Genomic DNA, 22,642 nt, shown 5'->3' on the forward strand with positions numbered 1-22,642 from the left:
CCCTGAGAGTTGGGTAACTCTATCTATATATCTGTTTTTAGCAGAGACCCTAGAGAGACCCTAGAGAATAAAATGGTGCTCATTGCAATATTTTATGTCACATGGTATTTGCGCAGCGGTCATTGAAGCACACTTTTTTGGAAAAAAAGACACTTTCATGAATAAAAAAAAACTAAACAGTAAAGTTAGCCCAATTTTTTTGTATAATGTGAAGGATGATATTACGCCAAGTACATAGATACCTAACTTGTCATGCTTTGAAATTGCGCCCGCTCTTGGAATGGCGACAAACTACGGTACCTAAAAATCTCCGTAGGCAACTCTTTAAAAAAATTTATGGTTACAAGGTTAGAGTTGCAAAGGAGGTCTTTTGCTAGAATTATTGCTCTCACTCCAACGATCGCGGCAATACTTCACATGTGTGACTTGAACACCGTTTACATATGCGGGAGTGATTTACATATGTGTTTTCCTTGCTGCACGAGCCTGCGGGGACGGGTCGCTTTAAAACATTTTTTTTTCTTTTTTTTTACATTGTCACTTTAAAAAGAAAAATTCTGGTCACTTTTATTGCTGTCACAAGGAATGTAAACATCCCTTGTGACAGTAATAGGTCGTGACAGGTACTCTTTACAGAGGGATCGGGGATCTGAAAGACCCCAAATGCCTCCTTTGCATTTCAAAGTATTCAGATTGCCTAAAAACTGCGACTCTGACTACTGTAATTTTTTAAAAATCGGCGCCATTGGCAGCCGAGTAAACCGGAAATGATGTCGTGATGTCGCTTCCGTGTGTTTACATAGAAGACTGTAACAAAGCCATTTCCGGCTTTGTTATAGTCTTACTCTAGCCGGCGGAAGTGCCGGATAACAGAACGGGTCTCCCGGTGGGACGGGAGGCCGGAGAGAGCGGCGGAAAGCGGTGGGGGGGGGGGGGCGTCTTTTAGCCCCATCGGTTGTTATCCCTAAAGAGACGAACCCCACTCTTTAAACAAAGGAACCGGGGTGATGCCTGTTTGTTGTTCGGCGAACGGGCGAACACCCGATGTTCGAGTCGAACTTATGTTCGACTTGAAGATCAGGCTCATCCCTATTATTCACCTAGCCTTTCAGTCGTTATAAAGTTATGACTGATCGAGGTATATTATCAAACGGCACTGCTATTGTTGTCTCCCAACCTGTGTACATTAGTATTCCAAAAATCTAAAATGCATATGTTAATACACTGTTCTCACTCACCAAAAAAATACAAATAAAAAATCTGCAGCACTGAGTAAAGGTTACAGTAGAGCAGAAACATAAGAAGTGTAAAAGGAAGCTTAAAGTGATTGTAAACCCTCACATAAACCGAGTGAAGTGACTCGCCTCAGGTGATACACAGAGATGAAACAAATCCTCCTAGATAAGTTGTACCTGTCTATCTGCAGTCTTCTCTACATCCATTAAAAGTGCTGAATGTGATTTTGATATTTATTCCTTAAAGGGATGATCGGGGGGGATTAGGGTACCACATAAAGGTATACTCTAATATCGATCTCTTTTTTATTCCCCATAGTCAATAACATTCGGTTATTGAAGCTACTGTTGGGTCGATCACTTGGTCGGACCATGTGCCAATTTTTTCTGAAATATAACATCTCGGATATCTGACGCTCGGGTCCTACATAGTTACATAGTAGGCGAGGTTGAAAAAAGACAAGTCCATCAAGTCCAACCAATGTGTGTGATTTTATGTCAGTGTTATATTGTATATCCCTGTATCTTGTGGTGCTTATCTAGAAGTTTTTTGAAATTATCAATGTTCCCCGCTGAAACCACTGCCTGTGGAAGAGAATTCCACATCCTAACCGCTCTTACAGTAAAGAACCATCTACACAGTTTAAGGCTAAACCACCTTTCGTTTAATTTTAGTGAATGGTCGCATGTCTTATTAAATTCGCTTTTGCGGAAAAGTTTTATCCCTATTGTTGGGTCACCAGTACGGTATTTGTACATTGAAATCGTATCCGCTCTCAAGCGTCTCCTCTCCAGAGAGAACAAGTTCAGTGCTCGTAAACTTTCCTCATAATTAAGGTCTTCCAGTTATTAGTTTTATTGCCCTTCTCGGGACTCTCTAGAGTATCAGCACATCCTTCCTGAGAACTGGTGCCCACAACTGGACAGTATACTCCAAGTGCAGCTGGACCAGAGTCTTGTAGAGTGGGAGAATTATCGTTTTAATCTGGAGTTAATCCCCTTTTTAATGCATACCAATATTCTGTTTGCTTTGCTTGCAGCAGCATGCCATTGCTGAGCCTATATATATATATATATATATATATATATATATATATATATATATATATATAGATTCCCCTAGAGGTTCTCCCCCTAGTAAGTAGATTGCATTCATATTTTTTCCACCCAAATGCATTATTTTACATTTTTCTACATTAAACCTCATTTGCCATGTAGTTGCCCACCCCATTAATTTGTTCAAATATTATTGGAAGGTTTTCACATCCTGCAGAGAAGTTATTGCCCTGCTTAGCTTAGTATCGTCTGCAAATACAGAGCTTGAGCTGTTTGTCCCATCCTCCAGTTCGTTTATGAATAAATTAAATAGGATTGGTCCCAGGACAGAACCCTGGGGGACCCCACTTTCCACCCCGGACCATTCCGAGTACTCCCCATTCATCACTACCCTCTGAACTCGCCCCTGTAGCCACTTTTAGATCCATCTACTCACCCTATCGTCCATGCCAACAGACCTTACTTTGTACAGTAAACTTTTATTGGGAACTGTATCAAATGCTTTTGCAAAATCCAGATGTGGAAACTCAATGAAAGCCTCTTGCAGGACACTTCTGTTTTGGCAGATGTCCTTAGGGAGCTGAAATGGTTTTTCCAGGCTAATGATACCCCCCGATTGTGCCCCTGGGGTGATCTGGGAGGTCCATAAAGCAGTAATCCGAGGTGTTCTGATTAAACATTGTGCTAGGATTAAACGTCAGAGGGAAGCAAAGTTAACATCTTTGTTAACAGATATACATCGGTTAGAGTCACTTCATAAACATGCTCCAACCACAGATGAAGACAAGATCTTTTGAGCGCCCGTAGATAAGTTACTGATTTACTTCACTATAACGCCAAAATGGCATTACGGGTAGGGCATAAATGAATCTATGAGTCTGGTAACAAATGTGGTGACATCAATCTTAGGTGGCGACGAAGAAAAATCTATTTTACCCAAACAAATTGCCCAGTCATTTAGTGATTTCTATTCCCCTTTTTATAATTTGCACTTTGATCCCCCTGATCAGTCTGTGATGGACGATTATCTGACATCCTTTGGAATGCCTGGTCTTACGCCCAATGCACAGCAGGAATTGGAATCACCAATTACATTAGAGGAACTACAAGCTGCAGTGAGTTCGGCAAAGATGGGTTGGGCACCAGGTCCAGATGGTTTTACAATTCAGTACTATACATTTCTTTTGCCCACCCTGGGGCCCTACCTTGGCAGTGGCATTACTAGGGGGGGGCAGAGGGGGCCCATGACCCCCCCAACATTATACTGTGCCCCCCAATTAAAACACAGTTTGTATATGTAGGGGGTGCCCCGCATTTTTCTGGGGCTGCCGCCGAGTTGACACAGGCTCTCCTGAGAGGTAGAGCGTCCTGACAGCTCCTGTGGGAGATTTCTCCCCCTCCCTCTGCTTACTGACACTCTGCATAATGCAAGCGGCGCTCGCACAGCCACTGTTGCCTGATCTGCTCCCCCCCTGCATCCTCATTGGCAGGGAGGAAAGCAAGTTGCAGGAAGGACTCCAGCAGCACTGTGGATTTCTCTGTGTGTCAATGATACCTGCTTCCAGCCTGGATCCGCGGGTGAGTGCACACTGCAGTACACTGTAATCACTGAATTGTCCCTATCTGTCTCCCTCCCCCCTCCTGTTCCTCCAAGACCTTCAAAAACTTTCAGTTACAGTTAGGCAGGCAACAGATGGTACAAATTTCTTTCCTGCAACCACAGATTGCAGGAAAGAAATTTGCATGATTTCCCCATCAACACAGACAGTGCTGATAGGGGAATCCCTTCCGCTGAGCAATTGTATTCGCCCGACAAACAGTGATTATCACTAGCAGCTATAGCAACCGCTAGCGATAATCATAAGAGTATCTGGCAGGCTGCTTGTACCCAAGTGTCAGCCAGTTCCTGCTGAACCAGCGGAGATTTAAATTGTCTATGGCTGGTCTTAGCACTTAGGCAGCCCATACATTGATCACTTTTTTCATTCAACCATTAGGTTAGATAAAAAAATAAAAATATCCAATTACCCCATCTACATATTATAGGTGGATGGGGGAATCCTACCACTGTGGACCAATGGCCACACACTGCTGTCCTGTCCCGGCTATTGACAGCGCTGGTCTCTCTCCATGGCAGCGGTGGCAGCACATTAGGACCCAGTGCTGATTACTTTATGGGGCTGATGGGCTTATGCACAGGAGGGTCAGCACAATTGGTTGTTAGAGATGGGTTTGGATGTGTTCCCATGTGATCGATCACCGACACCGCACAGCACTAACCACAGGTAGTGAGACATTTGCCAATCCGCGGCTGCACAGATCAGGAAATGTGTTGGCTTTCTGGCGGGATCGGGCAGGTGGGATTTCAAACACACCCGAGCCCATCTCTAATGGTTGTAGACAGTTGAGCTCCCAGGTTGCTTAGCAACAGTGGAGCCTTCTCTGACATGCTGATCAGGAAGCAATCCAGGTGATGCTCCTAGTCAAATCTAATGATAAATATAATAGTGATTTTATTAGTCAAAGCCCACACCTTACAGGCATGGAGCCCACATGGCTGCTGAACATATGGTTGATTATATATATATATATATATATATATATATATATACAGGTATATTGGGACATCGACACAATGCTAATATTTTTGGCTCTATACACCACCAGAATGGATTTGAAATGAAACAAACACGATGTGCTTTAATTGCAGACTTTCAGCTTTAATTTGAGGATATTTACATCCAAATCAGGTGAACGGTGTAGGAATTACAACAGTTTGTATATGTGCCTCCCACTTTTTAAGGGACCAAAAGTAATGAGACAATTGGCTGCTCAGCTGTTCCATGGCCAGGTGTGTGTTATTCCCTCATTATCCCATTTACAAGGAGCAGATAAAAGGTCCAGAGTTCATTTCAAGTGTGCTATTTGCATTTGGAATCTGTTGCTGTCAACTCTCAATATGAGATCCAAAGAGCTGTCACTATCAGGGAAGCAAGTCATCATTAGACTGGAAAAACAAAACAAACCCATCAGAGAGATAGCAAAAACATTAGGTGTGACCAAATCAACTGTTTGGACCATCCTTAAAAAGAAAGAATGCAGTGAGCTCAGCAACACCAAAAGCCCCGGAAGACCACGGAAAACAACTGTGGTGGATGACCGAAGAATTCTTTCCCTGGTGAAGAAAACACCCTTCACAACAGTTGGCCAGATCAAGAACACTCTCCAGGAGGTAGGTGTATGTGTGTCAAAGTCAGCAATCAAGAGAAGACTTCACCAGAGTGAATACAGAGGGTTCACCACAAGATGTAAACCATTGGTGAGCTTCCAAAACAGAAAGGCCAGATTATAATTTGCCATACAACATCTAAAAAAGCCTTCACAGTTCTGGAACAACATCCTATGGACAGATGAGACCAAGATCAACTAGTACCAGAGTGATGGGAAGAGAACAGTATGGAGAAGGAAAGGAACTGCTCATGATCCAAAGCATACCACCTCATCAGTGAAGCATGGTGGTGGTAGTGTCATGGCGTGGGCATGTATGGCTGCCAATGGAACTGGTTCTCTTGTATTTATTGATGATGTGACTGCTGACAAAAGCAGCAGGATGAATTCTGAAGTGTTTCGGGCAATATTATCTGCTCATATTCAGCAAAATGCTTCAGAACTCATTGGACGGCGCTTCACAGTGCAGGTGAACAATGACCTGAAGCATACTACGAAAGCAACCAAAGAGTTTTTTTTAAGGGAAAGAAGTGGAATGTTATACAATGGTCAAGTCAATCACCAGACCTGAATCCGATTGAGCATGCATTTCACTTGCTGAAGACAAAACTGAAGGGAAAATGCCCCAAGAACAAGCAGGAACTGAAGACAGTTGCAGTAGAGGCCTGGCAGAGCATCACCAGGGATGAAACCCAGCATCTGGTGATGTCTATGCATTCCAGACTTCAGGCTGTAATTGACTGCAAAGGATTTGCAACCAAGTATTAAAAAGTGAAAGTTTGATGGATGATTGTTAATCTGTCCCATTACTTTTGGTCCCTTAAAAAGTGGGAGGCACATATACAAACTGTTGTATTTCCTACACTGTTCACCTGATTTGGATGTAAATACCCTCAAATTAAAGCTGAAAGTCTGCAGTTAAAGCACATCATGTTTGTTTCATTTCAAATCCATTCTGGTGGTATATAGAGCCAAAAAGATTACAATTGTGTCGATGTCCCAATATTTATGGACCTGACTGTATATATATATATATATATATATACACTGTGACAGTATGCAAGGTGATATAGTGGATAATCGCTATATTTCACTTTGCATTCGTTCTGTTGTAAGGGGTGGAATCAGAATCCGGCCCGGGTTTTTCCAGCCTGTGTGGCAGGCTAGGTTCCGGTCCGGATGTTCTGGTCCACTTGATCCCACACTCAGCTGGACTTTAAATGACCAGGAAGAGAGCACAACAGAGCTCTCTGGTTTTGAGACTCAGGAAGGAACCTGAGTGAGAGGAGCCCTGGGTGTTGGACTAAAAAGGTTTGCTTTTCCGCATGTTTTTTGGGTGACGGGGACCAGCCCCGCACTGTATAGAGAGGAGACTATTTGTTTAGTTAGCGCCGGACGGCAAAGATTTAATTTGCTGTTTGTTTGTTTTTATTTTGCAAGCCTCCTGCAAATAAACCTGGCATCCGCCAGGTTTTGAAGAAAGTGCCCGTTTGCTGACTGTCATTCAGAAAAAGGTGATCTCCACGAGCTAATTCCCCACACGTGGTGGATTTAGCGGGCAATTTCTGAAGATGGAGTAAATGATAAAGGCCCTGCTACATGCCAATGCAGCCCAGCGGGAAACCAACCGCCAAGTCGCAGAGACCGCTGCAGCACAACAGGCGACCCAGCAGGAGATGAACCGGCAGTTCGCAGAGGCTCTTGTGGAACTAAGGAAGAGGTCCTCACCGCCTGTGCCAGTGGAACCAAAGATAGTACGTGCCTCCTACCACCTACAGAAAATGACACCTGTCGATGATGTCAAGGCATACCTTGTGACTTTTGAGAGAGTTGCTGTCTGCGAAGGATGGCCAAAAGAACAGTGGGTTCGTCTGTTGGCCCCATTTCTGTCAGGAGAACCTCAAAAGGTCTATTTTGATCTGGAACCAGACAAGGCCCAGGACTTTGAGACGCTGAAGAAAGAGATACTCGCACACTTGGGTGTCACTATGGCGGTCCGGGCCCAGCGTGTGCATCATTGGACCTACTCCAGCAACCAGCCAGCCCGTTCTCAAATGTTCGATCTGATCCACCTCAACAGGAAGTGGTTGCAGCCGGAGACCTTGACAGGCCCTCAGATCGTGGAGCATGTGGTAATGGACCGGTACTTGCGTGCGCTCCCTGCTGCTCTGAGGAAGTGGGTCGGACAAGGGGATTCCAAAACTGCAACTCAGTTGACGGACCTAGTAGAGTGGTACATCGCTACTGAGGACTTGGTGGACACATCTACGCCCCACTTCGGTGTGTCTAGGGGTACAAGATTGCCCGGGCTGTTCTGGTAAGACTGTTCCGGGGTTCAAGAGCATGGGGAAGTTTGATAAGACTGTTGTTACAGCTGACCCTAGTCAGGAATGATTGTGTGAACCCCACAAATCTACACCCCAGTACTATTGGGGTAATTTGCATCCATGGGATACTCGGGACTACCAGACAGCGGTGGTTGAGGTTGATACCCCCTGTGGCACTGTAACCCATTCAGTGGGGGTGGTACCTTCACTGCTTTACTGCTTTAGTGGGGAGAGATTTTCCCCATTTTTGGAAGTTATGGGAGTTTAGTGTTGCAAAGTCTCAGGTGTGAATGGGGAGCAGGTGGTCACTGGAAGTTCAACATGGCACCTCATGGCAAAGAACTCTCTGAAGATCTGAAAAAAAGAATTGTTGCTCTACATAAAGATGGCCTAGGCTATAGGAAGATTGTCAAGACCCTGAAACTGAGCTGCAGCACGGTGGCCAAGACCATACAGCATTTTAACAGGACAGGTTCCACTCAGAACAGGCCTCGCCATGGTCGACCAAAGAAGTTGTGTGCACGTGCTCAGTGTCATATCCAGAGGTTGTCTTTGGGAAATAGACATATGAGTGCGGCCAGCATTGCTGCAGAAGTTGAAGGGGTGGGGAGGTCAGCCTGTTAGTGCTCAGATGCACACTGCATCAAATTGGTCTGCATGGCTGTCGTCCCAGAAGGAAGCCTCTTCTAAAGATGATGCACAAGAAAGCCTGCAAAAAGTTTGCTGAAGACAAGCAGACTAAGGACATGGATTACTGGAACCATGTGCGGTGGTCTGATGAGACCAAGATAAACGTATTTGGTTCAGATGTGTCAAGCGTGTGTGGCAGCCACCAGGTGAGGAGTACAAAGATAAGTGTGTCTTGTCTACAGTCAAGCATGGTGGTGGGAGTGTCATGGTCTGGGGCTGCATGAGTGCTGCCATCACTGGGGAGCTACAGTTCATTGAGGGAACCATGAATGCCAACATGTACTGTGACATACTGAAGCAGAGCATGATCCCCCCCATGATTTTTATTCAATACAATTTATCTTCATTTTGTGGCAGCCTGTTAAGATCATAAACATTGATTTATTATTATTTTTCTGTTTTTTATGTATTATTGTTTTTTCAACTGTCTTTGCAGTTCATGTATGATTCATTGTCCATACACATTTTTACACATATCTATGTTCATTGTAGATCGCAAATTCTATCATGCAGCTATGTAACATTATACCTCATTCATGTTTTTCTTTATTATCATTTAGAGTATACCACAATCTATGCCAAAACTCCTGAGGAAGCTCCAAATGAGCGAAACATGTTGAGTGGTATTGAACCAAGTGTTTTTTTCTACTGCCTGCCCACTATAAGTTGTGAATATTGAGATATACATATTGTCTTTTTATTAATAATGGTGTCATGTTAGAATAACATTTGTTTTGTTTTTTTGTTTTTTTATTGTAATAATAAAAATTATTATCTTTTATGGATAAGTTGTACATGTTTCCCTACTCTATTTACCTTGAAATTTAAGCACCTTAAAAGTCCCTGAGTTGTTCTCAACCCTTTTTTTTCCCCCTCTTTTTTCCTATGTAAGGAGGGGGGCTTTGGTGATCCTAATTTAAGTAGGGAGGCTCTCTGGGGACCCTGATGTAAGGGGGGGGCTCTCTGGGGACCCTGATGTAAGGGGGAGGCTCTCTGGGGACCATGATGTAAGGGGGCCCTCTGGGGACCATGATGTAAGGAGGGGCTTTCTGGGGACCCTGGTGTAAGGAGGGGCTTTCTGGGGACCCTGATGTAAGGAGGGCCTCAGGGGACCCTGATGTAAGGGGGAATCTGCACTCAGATGTGTAACGATATTATATATATATGTATATACACGCACACACACGTATATTATATACATGTGTATGCCCGCCCAAGCAACTTTCTTTACTCTGCTGCTATGGGCTCTAGCCTGAGACCGTAGACCTAGCAACGCCCCTGGTGGGGGCTCTTCATAGTTTCTTGCACCAGAGCCCTGAAGATTCTGGTTAAGGCCTCTGAACCACAGGGCTGGAATCGGCATACATAGTGTGTTTGGCATTAGGAAACCTGCCATGGAAAGTTAGTCATACAGTGAAACAATAATTTATAGAAACTAGGACTGGGATAGGATACTGACCTGCACAACTAAAAGGGGAGAGGAAAATACTGACCTGGATAGGTAAGAAACAGCCCATGAGAGAGACAATGACCTGCATTACTAAGAGACAGTTCTGGTGAGAAAGAGATACAGACCAGAAGTACTAAGACAGCTGGAGAGATATTTACCAGAGGATCTAAGAGACAGTCCCAGAGAGAGGAAGAAACTGACCAGAAGAGACAGGTCCGGAGAGAGAGAGATTCAGAGATACGATCAGATTATCGTACGATCGCTTCAAGAGCGATATTTTTTGTATAATTTTCTGATAGTGTTGGAGAGAGAGAGAATATTTTAGATACGGAGAGAGAAAGATTTCCCTGTAGAGCCTTGGAGAGAGATAGCATTACTGCCCTGGAAAAAAAGAGAGACTGGAAAAAATTCCAAATAAACACTTTAAAGAAAAAAAAAAAAGTTCTTCATATTCTGAGAATGGCCTTGGTAACATTTATAAATGATAAAAAACCAAAGCTAAGGAATTACAGAAGGACTATCATCATGATTTCACATTCCATTACGTGGCAGCTTTAACCTAAATCCAATGATAAAGTAAACTTGACCTTTGTATGAGAATAGCAATTTACGTAAAAGAATTGTAGCGGTTTGTTCTTAACGTACCTGTAGTAGGAAGAACACGTTTCCGAACCGTATCTGATGTAAAGACTGTAATTGAAAGCTGGAAGATAAGGGTTATATTAGTCTATTCTAAGTAGCAGAGGGGTGGGTCATTTATCACCATTGGCAGGAAGGGTGTACAATACAATACAACACATGACATCACCTCCGATTTTTTTAATTCTGTCATACAGAAAGAGAGGGAGAAAGAGGAGGGAGAAAGACTGACCAGAATAACTAAGGGACAGCCCTGGAGAGAGAGAGAGCGAGAAAGAGACAGAGAGGGAGGGAAAGAGAAAGAAAGAGAGAGAGATACTGACCAGAATAACTAAGGGACAGCCCTGGAGAGAAAGAGAGAGAGAGACTGGCCAGAAGAACTAAGACAGCCCAGGAGCAAGAGAGAGAAAGAGATAAAGACCAGAAAGACTAATTGGGTGTACACACGATCTGAAAATTGGACGAAAAATACCATCAGTACAGTTGTTGTCCAAAAATACAATACAAATACACTACAACACATGACATCACCTCCAATTTTTTTATTCTGTCATACAGAAAGAGAGGGAAGGAAAGGGAAAGAGGAGGGAGAAAGAGAGAGAGAGACTGACCAGAATAACTAAGGGACAGCCCGAGAGAGAGAGAGAATGACCAGAAGAACTAAGAGACAGCCCTGGAGCAAGAGAGAAAGAGATACTGACCAGGGGACTTGGGAACCAAGTCCTGGAGAGAGGAAGATAGTGGCCATGAGAACTATAAGACAGCCCTGGAGAGAGGACGATACTGGCCAAAAGAACTAGGAAACAGCCCTGGAGCAAGAGAGAAAGAGATATAGACCAGAAGGACTGATCGGCTGTACACACAATCCGAAAATTGGACAAAAAATACCACTTTTGGCGCAATCTACAATAATCGGATCATTAGTACAGAGCTTTCGAGAGCCGATCACGACAGTTCATTCGATATTATCCGATCAGACAAACACGAAAATTTTTCTTGTACGATACCAGATCGTACAATTTTCGTTTAATCAGTACAGTTGTCATCCAAAAATATAATACAAATACACTACAACACATGACATCACCTCCGATTTTTTTATTTTGTCGTACAGAGAAGAGAGGGAAAGGGGAGGAGAAAGAGGAGGGAGAAAGAGAGAGAGAGAGAGAGAATGACCAGAAGAACTAAGAGACAGCCCAGGAGCAAGAGAGAAAGAGATACAGACCAGAAGGACTAATTGGCTGTACACACGATCCGAAAATTGGATGAAAAATACCACTTTTGACTCAATCTACGATAATCGGATCGTTAGTACAGAGCTTTCGAGAGCCGATCATGACAGATTATTCGATCAGACAAACACGAAAATTTTGCTCGTACGATACCAGATCGTCCGATTTTCATTTAATCAGTACAGTTGTCGTCCAAAAATACAATACAAACACACTACAACACATGACATCACCTCTGATTTTTTTATTCTGTCATAGGGAAAGAGAGGGAAAGAGAAAGAGAGAGAGAGAGAGACTGACTAGAATAAGTAAGGGACAGCCCTGGAGAGAGGAAGAGAGAGAGAGAGAGATACTGACCAGAACTAAGAGACAGCCCAAGAGCAAGAGAGAGATACTGACCAGGGGAACTAACACAGTCCTGGAGAGAGGACGATACTGGGCAAAAGCACTAGGAAACAGCCCTGGAGCAAGAGAGAGAGAGAGATACAGACCAGAAGGACTAATTGGCTGTACACAGGATCCGAAAATTGGACGAAAAATACCACTTTTGAAGCAATCTACGATAATCGGATCGTCAGTACAGAGCTTTCGAGAGCCAATCACGACAGTTCATCGGATATTATTCGATCAGACAAACACAAAAATTTTTCTCGTACGATACCAGATCGTACGATTTTAGTTTAATCAATACAGTTGTCGTCCATAAAATCCAATACAAATACACTACAACACATGACATCACCTCCGATTTTTTATTCTGTCCTACACAGAAGAGAGGGAAAGAGAGGGAAAGAGAAAGAGGAGGGAGAAAGAGAAAGAAAGAGAGACTGACTAGAATAACTAAGGGACAGCCCTGGAGAGAGAAAGAGAGAAAAAGAAAAAAGAGAGAGAGACATACTGACCAGAAGAACTAAGAGACAGCCCAGGAGCAAGAGAGAGAGAGATACTGAGGGATATGTGTCAGCAGCACACTAGGGAAACTATTCAACAGTATCCTCAATAAGCGTATCCTCAACTTCCTGACACAACACAATGTCCTCAGCAGAAGTCAGTCAGGGTTCATGCTAAACCATCTCACTACAGACCACATCTATACCCTGCACAGCCTCATTAAGAACCATCAAGAACCATGTCTACAATACAAAACATGGAAAGATATTCGCCTGCTTTGTGGACTTTAAGAAGGCATTTGACTCCATGTGGCACCCAGGCCTGTTCCTCAAACTATTAGAGAGTGGAATAGGAGGGAAAACATATGAGGTTATCAAGAGTTCATACACTGAGAACAGCTGCAGTGTAAAGGTGAATGGGAAAAGAACCGAACACTTCTGGCAAGCCCAAGGAGTCAGACAGGGCTGCAGCCTAAGTCCAACCCTCTTCAACATCTACATCAATGAACTGGCTGCAGCTCTAGAATCCTCCCCAGCACCAGGACTGACTCTACATGACACTGAGGTGAAGTTCCTGCTGTATGCGGATGACCTCCTACTTCTGTCACCAACAGAGAAAGGCCTACAAGACAGCCTGGAAGTGCTGGAGAAATACAGTGCCACATGGGCGCTACCAATCAACTCAAGTAAAACAAAGATCATGGTGTTTCAAAAGAAAAATACTAAACAAACAAAAAACCCTTCCTTTACATTAAACAACTGCACTGAAACTAACAGCTACACATACCTCGGCTTAGAAATGAACAAATCAGGAAGTTTCAAGCCAGCCATAGAGGCACTAAAAGACAAGGCATGCAGAGCCTTCTATGCCATCAGAAGACAGCTGTATCACCTAAAACCACCAGTGAGAGTCTGGCTCAGAATATTTGATAGTGTCATCACCCCAATTCTTCTTTATGGCAGTGAAGTTTGGGGTCCTGTCACCTACCCAGGCCAATCCAAATGAGACCCCAGCCCAACAGAAATATTCCATCTGGAATTCTGCAAGCACCTCCTTCAAGTCCATCGGAGCACCTCCAACAGTGCTTGCCGGTCTGAGTTGGGCAGATTTCCCTTACTTCTCGCAGTACAGCAGAGGGCGCTATCATACTGGGACCACCTACAAAACAGCAGTCCCAACTCATACCACCATAAAGCCTTACTGAACAGTAAAGACCAGTCCAAGCCGTGTCGCCTGCAACAACTCATCAACACCTTGTCTATCCCAAACTCTCAACAATGCGGCCTGACAAAATCTCATATAAAAAACATAATCAATGACTCCAAAGAAAAACATGATGGAGAATGGATAAATGAGCTAACAAACTCCAAAAAACTAACTGTTTACCAGTCATTGCAGAGAGACTACAAACTGTCCCCGTACCTGAAGGTGCTACAAGACCCCAAAGACAGACAGACCCTGAGCCTGTACAGAGTAAGCGTCCACAGCCTGGAAATCGAATTAGGACGGCACAGGCAGACCTACAAGCCCAGGGAGAGTAGACTGTGCCAGCATTGTGATCAGGGGGTCCTGGAGGATGAGGACCACTTCCTGCTACATTGCCCAAAGTACTCATCAGTGAGGGACACTCACTTCCAAAGACTCTCCACTCTCATCCCGGACTTCAATTCTATAGAGGAGAAGAGGAAACTCCAATTTCTACTGGGAGAAGAGGAGCCAACGGTAAAAATTGCTGCCCAATATGTTACAGCGTATCACTGACTGAGAGGGACATGAAAGACTGAAGACTTAAAAACACTTTACATGGACTTATGCCCATTCCCCTCTATATTACCCCCCCTTCTTTTTTCTTATAGAAACTTGACTGCTCTGGCAATGCTAACATGTATGTGGTCCTGCCAATAAAGCTTATATGAATTTGAATTTGATACTGACCAGGGGAACTCCTGAAGAGAGGACAATACTGGCCAAAAGAACTAGGAAACAGCCCTGGAGCAAGAGAGAGAGAGATACAGACCAGAAGGACTAATTGGCTGTACACACGATCCGAAAATTGGATGAAAAATATCGCTTTTGACGCAATCTACGATAATCGAATCGTTAGTACAGAGCTTTTGAGAGCCGATCACCACAGTTCATCCAATATTATCCGATCAGACAAACGCGAAAATTTTTCTCGTACGATACCAGATCGTACAATTCTCGTTTAATCAGTACAGTTGTCGTACAAAAATACAATACAAATACACTGCACCACATGACATCACCTCAGATTGTTTACTCTGTCGTACAGAAAGAGAGGGAAACAGGAGGGAGAGAGAGGAGGGAGAAAGACTGACCAGAATAACTAAGGGACAGCCCTGGAGAGAGAGAGAGAGAGAGAGAAAGAGAAATAGAAAGAGAAAAAGAAAGCGAGAGAGAGAGAGATACTGACCAGAAGAACTAAGAGACAGCCCGAGAGAGAGAGATACTGACCAGGGGAACTAACACAGTCTTGGAGAGAGGACAATACTGCCCAAAAGAATTAGGAAACAGCCCTGAAGCAAGAGAGAGAGAGATACAGAGCAGAAGGACTAATTTGCTGTACACATGATCCGAAAATTGGACGAAAAATACCACTTTTGACGCAATCTACGATAATCGGATCATTAGTACAAAGCTTTCGAGAGTCGATCACGACAGTTCATCCGATATTATCCGATCAGACAAACACGAAAATTTTTCTCGTACGATACCAGATCGTACAATTTTCGTTTAATCAGTAAAGTTGTCCTCCAAAGATACAATACAAATACACTACAACACATGACATCACGTCCGATTTTTTTTATTCTGTCGTACAGAAGGAGAGAGAAAGAGGAGGGAGAAAGAAGAGGGAGAAAGAAGAGGGAGAAAGAGGAGGGAGAAAGAAGAGGGAGAAAGAAGGGGGAGAAAGAGGAGGGAGAAAGAGGAGGGAGAAAGAAGAGGGAGAAAGAGGAGGGAGAAAGAAGAGGGAGAAAGAGGAGGGAGAAAGAAGAGGGAGAAAGAGGAGGGAGAAAGAAGAGGGAGAAAGAAGAGGGAGAAAGAGAGACTGACCAGAATGACTAAGGGACAGCCCTGGAGAGAGAGAGAGAGAGAGAGAGAGAGAGAGAGAATGACCAGAAGAACTAGGAGGAAGAAAGAGGAGGGAGAAAGAGGAAAGAGAGAGAGAGAAAGAGAGAGAGAGAATGACCAGAAGAACTAAGAGACAGCCCAGGAGCAAGAGAGAGACTGACCAGAATAACTAAGGGACAGCCCTGGAGAGAGAGAGAGAGAGAGAGAGAGAGAGAAAGAGAGAGAGAGAAAGAGAATGACCAGAAGAACTAGGAGGAAGAAAAAGGAGGGAGAAAGAGGAAAGAGAGAGAGTGAGAATGACCAGAAGAACTAAGAGACAGTCCAGGAGCAAGAGAGAAAGAGATATAGACCAGAAGGACTAATTGGCTGTACACACAATCTGAAAATTGGACGAAAAATACCACTTTTGACGCAAAGTACGATAATCGGATCGTTAGTACAGAGCTTTCGAGAGCCGATTACGACAGTTCATCCAATATTATCCGATCAGACAAACACGAAAATGTTTCTCGTACGATACCAGATCGTACGATTTTCATTTAATCAGTACAGTTGTCGTCCAAAAATACAATACAAATACAGTACACCACATGACATCACCTCCGATTTTTTATTCTGTCGTACAGAAAGAGAGGGAGAGAGGAGGGAGAAAGAGAGAGAATGACCAGAAGAACTAAGAGACAGCCCAGGAGCAAGAGAGAAAGAGATACAGACCAGAAGGACTAATTGGCTGTAGAAAGAAAGAGAGAGAGAGAGAGAGAGAGAGACTGACCAGAATAACTAAGGGACAGGCCTGGAGAGAGAGAGAGAGAGAGAGAGAGAGAGAGAGAGAGAAAGAAAGAAAGAAAGAAAGAAAGAAAGAAAGAAAGAAAGAAAGAAAGAAAGAAAGAAGGAAGGAAGGAAGGAAGGAAGGAAGGAAGGAAGGAAGGAAGGAAGGAAGGAAGGAAGGAAGGAAGGAAGGAAGGAACAAAGAAAGAAAGAAAGAAAGAAAGAAAGAAAGAAAGAAAGAAAGAAAGAAAAAGAAAGAGAGAGATACTGACCAGAAGAACTAAGAGACAGCCCAGGTGCAAGAGAGAGAGAAAGAAATACTGACCAGGGGAACTAACACAGTCTTGGAGAAAGGAAGATGGTGGCCATGAGAACTATAAGACAGCCCTGGAGAGAGGACGATACTGGCCAACAGAACTAGGAAACAGCCCTGGAGCAAGAGAGATAGAGATACAGACCAGAAGGACTAATTGGCTGTACACACGATCTGAAAATTGGACGAAAAATACCGCTTTTGACGCAATCTACGATAATCGGACCGTTAGTACAGAGCTTTCGAGAGCCGATCACAACAGTTCATTCGATATTATCCGATTAGACAAACACGAAAATGTTTCTTGTATGATACCAGATCGTACGATTTTCATTTAATCAGTACAGTTGTCGTCCAAAAATACAATACAAATACATTACACCACATGACATCACCTCCGATTTTTTAATCTGTCGTACAGAGAAGAGAGGGAGAGAGAGAGAGAGAGAGAGAGAGACAGAGAAAGACTGACCAGAATAACTAGGGGACAGCCCTGGAGAGAGAGAGAGAGAGAGAGAGAGAGAGAGAGAGAGAGAGACTTACCAGAATAACTAAGGGACAGCCCTGGGGAGAGACAGAGAGAAAGAAAGAGAGACAGAGAGAGAAAGAGAGAGAGAGAGAATGACCAGAAGAACTAAGAGACAGCCCAGGAGCAAGAGAGAAAGAGATACAGACCAGAAGGACTAATTGGCTGTAGAAAGAAAGAGAGAGACTGACCAGAATAACTAAGGGACAGCCCTGGAGAGAGAGAGAGAGAGAGAAAGTGAGAGAGAAAGTGAGAGAGAGAAAGTGAGAGAGAGAGAAAAAGAGAGAGAGAGAGACTGCCCAGAAGAACTAAGAGACAGCCCAGGAGCAAGAGAGAGAGAAAGAGATACTGACCAGGGGAACTAACACAGTCCTGGAGAGAGGACGATACTGGCCAAAAGAACTAGGAAACAGCCCTGGAGCAAGAGAGAGAGAGATACAGACCAGAAGGACTAATTGGCTGTACACACGATCCGAAAATTGGACGAAAAATACTGCTTTTGACGCAATCTATGATAATCAGACCGTTAGCACAGAGCTTTCGAGAGCCGATCACGACAGTTCATTCGATATTATCTGATCAGACAAACACAAAAATGTTTCTCGTACGATACCAGATCGTATGATTTTCGTTTAATCAGTACAGTTGTCATCCAAAAATACAATACAAATACACTACAACACATGACATCACCTCTGATTTTTTATTCTGTCATACAGAGAAGAGAGGGAAAGAGGAGGGAGAAAGAGAGAGAGAGAGAGAGAGAGAGACTGACCAGAATAACTAAGGGACAGCCCTGGAGAGAGAGAGAGAGAGAGAGAGTCTGACCAGAATAACTAAGGGACAGCCCTGGAGAGAGAGAGAGAGAGAAAGAGAGAGAGAGAGAAAAAGAAAAAGAGAGAGAGAGAGATACTGACCAGAAGAACTAAGAGACAGCCCAGGAGCAAGAGAGAGAGAAAAAGATACTGACCAGGGGAACTAACACAGTCCTGGAGAGAGGACGATACTGGCCAAAAGAACTAGGAAACAGCCCTGGAGCAAGAGAGAGAGAGAGATACAGACCAGAAGGACTAATTGGCTGTACACACGATCCGAAAATTGGACGAAATATACTGCTTTTGACGCAATCTATGATAATCGGACCGTTAGTACAGAGCTTATGAGAGCTGATCACAACAGTTCATTCAATATTATCTGATCAGACAAACACGAAAATGTTGCTCGTACGATACCAGATCGTATGATTTTCGTTTAATCAGTACAGTTGTCGTCCAAAAATACAATACAAATACATTACAACACATGACATCACCTACAATTTTTTTATTCTGTCGTACAGAAAGAGAGAGAAAGAGGAGGGAGAAAAAGAGAGAGAGAGAGAGAGAGAGAGACTGACCAGAATAACTAAGGGACAGCCCTGGAGAGAGAGAGAGAGAGAGAGAGAGAGAGAGACTGACCAGAATAACTAAGGGACAGCCCTGGAGAGAGAGAGAGAGAGAGAGAGCAAGAGAGAAAGAGAGATACTGACCAGAAGAACTAAGACCGCTGGAGAGATATTTACCAGAGGATCTAAGAGACAGTTCCAGAGAGAGGAAGAAACTGACCAGAAGAGACAGGTTCGGAGAGAGAAACAGGGAGAAAGAGAAAGAGATACTGATCAAGGGAACTAAGACAGCCCTGGAGAGAGGACGATACTGGCCAAAAGAATTAGGAGGCAGCTCTGGAGCAAGAGAGAGAGATACAGACCAGAAGAAGTAAAAGACAGCTGGAGAGATATTTACCAGAGGATCTAAGAGACAGTCCCAGAGACAGGAAGAAACTGACCAGAAGAGACAGCCCTGGAGAGAAAGAAGGAGAGGGGGAGAGAGAGACAGAGAGAGACTGAGTAAAAGAACTAAGAGAGAGCCCTGGAGGGAGAGAGATAGTGACCGTAAGAACTAAGAGACACTTCCAGAGAGAGAGAGATACTGACCAGATGATCTAAGAGCTCTGGAGAAAGAGAGAATGGGAGATACAGACCTACAGAACAGCCCTAGAGAGAAAAGGTGGATAATGAACAGAAGAACTAAACAGACAATCCTGGAGAGAGTGACCTGAAGAAATAAAAGATAGTCATGCATCGAGAGAGGAATTGAGGTTCTGACTTAAACGAAAAGACTGTCCAGGAGAGAAAGGGAGATATTAATGTCTGGTACACACAATGAAATAATCAGACGAATGATCTATGTTTTTTTTTTTTTTTTCATACTAATCTCATATAAAAAATGAAGAGGTTACTAAAGTTACAAAAATTCTCGTATGAAAAAATAAAAATTTGGAAGTGATGTAGTGTATTGTATTTTCAGACAAAAACTGTACTGATTAAACAAAAATCGTAGGATTTGGTATCGTACGAGAAAAAATTTCTTGCTTGTCCCATCGGCTAATATTGGAAGGACTGTGGTGATCGGCTCTCAAAAGCTGTGTACTAACGATCAGATTATCGTACGATCGCTTCAAAAGAGATATTTTTGGTATGATTTTCTGATAGTATGTATGGGCCATAACCCGAAGAGCTAAGTGACAACATTGGAGAGAGAGATAGAATTTTAGACACTGATCTACAGAACTATGAGAGTGCCAAAAAGAACAGTTTGACCGGAGAGAGAAAGATTTCCCTGTAGAGCTAAGGAATTACAGAAGGACTATCATCATGAGAATTATTTCACATTCCATTACATGGCAGCTTTAACCTAAAGCCAATGATAAAGTAAACCTGACCTTTGTATGAGAATAGCAATTTACATAAAAGGATTGTCGCGGTTTGTTCTTAACGCACCTGTAGTAGGAAGAACACGTTTCCAAACCTTATCTGATGTGAAGACTGTAAGTGAAAGCTGGAAGACAAGGGTTATATTAGTTTATTCTAAGTAGCAGAGGGGTGGGTAATTTATCACCATTGACAGGCAGGGTGTGGATGAGTCAGTGTTCCTGTCAGTTCAGTTAGTTTTGCAATCACCTGTAAAGATAAGAAATTTAGACATTTGTACTTCTAATCTATTCCTGAATTGGAAGGACTGACTCCCTATATTGGAACCAAATCCCTTTACTCATCCCATTATTACTCAAATGTCCCTCTCCTTGGTCTAAGGTATAGATAAAAAATATATAGTCTCTCTCTCTCTCTCTCTCTCTCTTTCTCTCTCTCTCTCTCTCTCTCTCTCTCTCTCTCTTTTCCGAATTTACTGTACTCTTTATTAACGCCTTCAATACCAGGCACTTTTGCCCATTCCTGCCCAGGACAATTTTCAGCTTTCAGCACTGTCGCACTTTGAATGACAATTGTGCGGTCATACAACACTGTACCCAAACTAAATTTTTATCATTTTCTTCCCACAAATAGAGCTTTCTTTTGGTGATATTTGATCACCTTTTGGGGTTTTTATTTTTTGCTAAACAAACTAAAAAATACCCACATTTTTGAAAAAAAAAAGTTTTTCTCAGTTTCTGTCATATAATTTTGTTTTCCCCTTCACTGACAGGCACTAGTGAGGCGGCACTGATGGGCACTATTAAGGCGGCACTGATAAGGTGGCACTGATAAGGTGGCACTGATAGGCACTGATGAGATGGTACTGATATGTAGAATTAATAGGCACAGATAGGCGGTACTGATATGCCGCACTGATGGGCACCAAAAAGCGGCACTCATATGTAGCACTGATGGGCACTGACAGGCAGCACTGACAGGTGGCACTGATTGGCACTGACAGGTGGCACTGATGGGCAGCACTGATGATGAGATACTGATGTGTTACTGACAGGTGTTACTGCTGGGCACTGATTGGCACTGTAATGGGCACTGATTGGCACTGTGGTGGGCACTGGCAGTCTTTTATTATGGGGAAACTGCTAGGCACTTATTGGCATGTGATTGGCACATCTGAGGGGGCTGTGCTGATAATCAATGTGCTGATTATCAGCACAGACCCCCCCCCCTGACAGGGAGAGCCACTGATCGGCTCTCCCTGTCAGCGCGAACCGAGGAAAGACGTTTACCTGCACTTCCTGGTTCACGTGATGATCAGCTGTGATTGGTCACAGCTGATCACGTGGTAAGAAGCCTCTGACAGAGGCTCCTTATCATGATCGGAGATGTGACATGCCAGACTGACACGCCGCACTCGCGATCGCCGCGCTGCACGCCCCCATGGGCGCGCGCCGGCATGTTATCCTGCTGGACGTCATATGACGCCCAGTCAGGATAACAGAACCATTTCCATGGCAGTCAATATGCTATTGACCGGGCGGGAAGTGGTTAATGAATGATATTCCATTGTGACCGCATTCACACATAACAAATGTTTAGCCATGAAAATAGCTCTGTACATTTTTTATAAATATACCTCTATGTAACTACCAAAAAGTAAAGTGTAAAGCCACACGATCGGATTGTTGGTCAACAAAACCGTGGAATTTTGTCTGAAGGGCATTGGCCCAAACTTGTCTTGCATACACACGGCACACAGTTGTTGGCCAACAAATACAAACATAGTGACGTACTATGTTGTTTTTCAGCCCTTTAGTGCCACCCTTTGGGCTCCTTCTGCTAATTTCATGTTAGTAGAAGTTTGGTGAGTGTTGATTCGCACTTTTCATTTCACACTTTTCATTTTGCGCTTTTCAGTTTGTTTCTGAACGGTTTCGTCAACCAGACATGTTGCAGAATCGGAGGAGATAATGTGTATTTATTATTGGTCTTGAAGTTATTGCTTTGATATTATTTTTTTGGTTGAATAATGATTTGATTTGGTATATTTTCTATATTTTTGGATGCATAGAATGCACTTTTTGGTTAAGTTCTATTGGCAGATAGCGTGTCTAATTTTATTTGTTTTTCTTTTTTTAATGCACAATAAAAAAATTGTGTAGAATAATACTTGGCTATGTGTTTAAATGACAGTTTGGGAGTAGGCAGTTACATAAAAAAAATTACAATGTAAAATTAACAAGGGACACCAAGATAGTTGTATCTTTGATCTTAAAAACTACAGGATAATGGTGTTGTGGTAACTTGCCCAAAAAAAAAAAACAATAATATTATTCTTGATATCACTAGAAAAAAAAAACCCTTTGAAAATTTGTTTGCAATAACTCCATCAGTATCACCTGTAACGATATCACGTACGGGACATGAAAAGCTAAAGCTAGCTGC

General features: G+C 43.2%; 1 protein-coding gene across 2 annotated transcripts in view; it reads right to left on the bottom strand.

The window, feature by feature from the left end:
* LOC141113848 (caspase-3-like) overlaps nucleotides 1-20,359 on the bottom strand; it is a 98,446-nt gene extending 78,087 nt beyond the window's left edge. The window contains exons 1-2 of one of the 2 annotated variants that reach the window (XM_073607172.1): nucleotides 20,267-20,359; nucleotides 10,632-10,689 (exon numbers count right to left, since the gene is read on the bottom strand). The gene's annotated coding sequence lies outside the window, so the exon portion shown is untranslated. The remainder of the gene's footprint in view (nucleotides 1-10,631; nucleotides 10,690-20,266) is intronic. The other variant, XM_073607181.1, reaches the window with a different exon arrangement.
* Nucleotides 20,360-22,642: the final 2,283 nt, after the last annotated feature.

This window comes from Aquarana catesbeiana, linkage group LG01 (assembly GCF_042186555.1).
Source record: "Aquarana catesbeiana isolate 2022-GZ linkage group LG01, ASM4218655v1, whole genome shotgun sequence".
NCBI classification, from domain to species: domain Eukaryota; kingdom Metazoa; phylum Chordata; class Amphibia; order Anura; family Ranidae; genus Aquarana; species Aquarana catesbeiana.